Genomic DNA, 2,635 nt, shown 5'->3' with positions numbered 1-2,635 from the left:
ATGATCGGTTATCCACCACAGCATGCAACTAAAAAATAAATCATTGCATTGGCAATGGATGAGCACCCCCAATGCCAGGCCTTATCCTTCAACGGCAATTTCCCGTCTCCTTTCTGAGCCACTGTTGGGCCACACCATCAAGAGAGGTCGTCACCCCACGGTGCTTTTGAGAAGGGAGGAAGAGTGGGTGGTTGTGTGAGGTTGGATCACTGAATTAACTACCCTGTGATGGCTAGTTGAGGTTTCCACCAAAGGCTAGCACTGTCACAGTTAAGGAGGAACTATCTCCTCTGTAATCAAAGAGAGAAGAAAATACAGGAAAGAAAAGGAGCAAAAAAAAAAAAAACGAGAAAAGGAAAAAAGTAGAGAGAGAGAGAGAGAGGAAACAGAAAATGAAGGGAAAGAAGGAAATAATAGAAGGAAAAAGAAGGGAGAAGAAGAAAGACTTTGGATTTGATTTGATTTGAAGCTATAGACAATGATTTGGGAAGGATACTGTAGTAAGCAAATAGATAAAGAGGCAAGGAAATAAGGAAAGCAAGGAAGAAGAAATGGGTTGTAGAAAAACAAAAGAGAAGGGAGAAGATATAGAAGAAGAGAGGAGGTTGTATGTAGATAGTAACAGAGATAGACTTGTAAAAGGGATTCAGGTTGTTGGAAATGAAGAGAATAAAAAGGAGGATTTATCAAGGTGAAACAAGAAATAGAGAAAAAGGAGTTGAGGCTCATTGGAATCAAGGAATTAGTGATAAAAAGGAGTAGAGAAGTGTATCTACCATGCTTTGCTTTAAAAGGGTAAGACAATGGTTGTTCACCCATAGTATAAGCTTCCTTCTTAATCTTAGAGTCATCTGTATACCAAGGTTTTTCCTTGTTCGGTTATATGTTTTAATTGATTATTCTCTTGTAGCACATGATTGGATAGGAATTAGTGAGATCAAATGGATCCATTTTACAAATTCTAAGAGACTAAAAGTAGCACTTATCACTTTGAAATTATATGTATAATTGTTGTTTGTATTTTAAATGAGTACAATATGAGATAATAGATCATTGAAACTATTTTATTAATAAGTGTTAATTGTTATATTGAAATTCCACTTGAAAATTGATGCTATTGATTCACTCATCTTAAGGTGGAGGCTATCATTGAACCGTCAATATACATAGGTTATAAATTATTATGTCCACATGGTATGTATCATGGATATTGTTGATGGAGCCCCCACGGGCTTGCTCGCATGGTTAGCGCAGGGCAGTTGCTACCATGAGGCTTTGGGTTCGATTCCTGCGTGAATTAAAAGCCCTCCCTTGTGCTAGCCATGATGAGAAAAAGGTCAAAAATGACCGTCCGTGATTTACTCCCTCTGGACACTTGTGGGGCCGTGACTAGGGGGCCGCTAAGGTGGCGGTTCCACCTTTGCTACCATGGATATTGTTGATGGGAACTAATCCCATCTGAGTTGTATGCTCTCTCACTATGGGCTAAAGTCACTAGGATTAAGTGTGACAATTCCGGACTCTGACTACCAAAATTAATTGTGGTGATAGTCTAAACCTGAGATGATATTCAACAAATTAAATTGAAATTGTGTTATTGTTTATTAAGAGCCACTAGTTTGATTAGTATGGAATAATATATTTGAATATTTTTTTTATCGCTATTGTTGTTGAGTTCTTTATTTAAACTAATTTGCAAATTCAAATCCACATGATACAAGTAGTTTTGCATATGTATTATTACATATGTGCTACTTTGGCCTTATTAATGGTATACCCATTATGTAGCTTTTATAATTTTTTAATATATCAGAGGATGATTTAATTCAATAAAGTACCCATCCCTTGTGTTATGGTAAATCTATCTTTTTGGTACATTCATCACATAATGTGATTAATTGTGCTTTGACTCATTTATATTGTCATTAATGCTAGTAGATTTATATGCGTGTTCAAGTAGACGTATGGCACCTACTCATGCTCTATCTAGAGTGTGACAGATCTAATGTATCAGTGTAGAAGGAGTTTAGGATTGAATATTATTTCAGGTTGTTTAGTTAAATATAAGTGAGTTGCAATAGCTAGATAAATAAATAGTGAACATGATATTTAACTAAATACTGATAATTTAATAAAAGATCGATGAGTTGATTGTTCAATAGAATGTTTGACTATAGCAATTATCCCACTATGTAAAGTCGGTTATGTGGATCCTTCTACGCGATTAAACTATATCCTATACTATATCATTTATATTTAAATAAATTTTAATTTATTTTATTGTTATTAACTAAGTCTTTTTTCTTCCTCGTTTGATGTGCATATTTATCATAGTTTTACATCAACTAACTGAAGCATGTATTGGTCACCTAAGTACATATCTATGTCATCTTAAACGTGTCTCTCAGTTTACCCTCAATAGGTGCAACTCTGATTTCTTTCTAATATTTTCATTTCTTGTCATGTCTATCCTTGTACGTTCGCACATCCACTTTAATATTCTCATCTCTGCAACTCTCATTTTCTGTTTATATGCTCAAATTAATAACTCAACATTCAGCTCCATATAGCATAACAGGTCTAATCGTCATTTTGAAAACTTTTTTTTAAGTTTTAAAGGTACTTTACAATCACA

The sequence above is a fragment of the Curcuma longa genome, chromosome 3 (assembly GCF_044706935.1).
Source record: "Curcuma longa cultivar G26 ecotype Majalengka, Jawa Barat chromosome 3, ITB_CL_G26_1.1, whole genome shotgun sequence".
NCBI lineage: Eukaryota > Viridiplantae > Streptophyta > Magnoliopsida > Zingiberales > Zingiberaceae > Curcuma > Curcuma longa.
Note: the sequence above shows the minus strand (reverse complement) of the source record.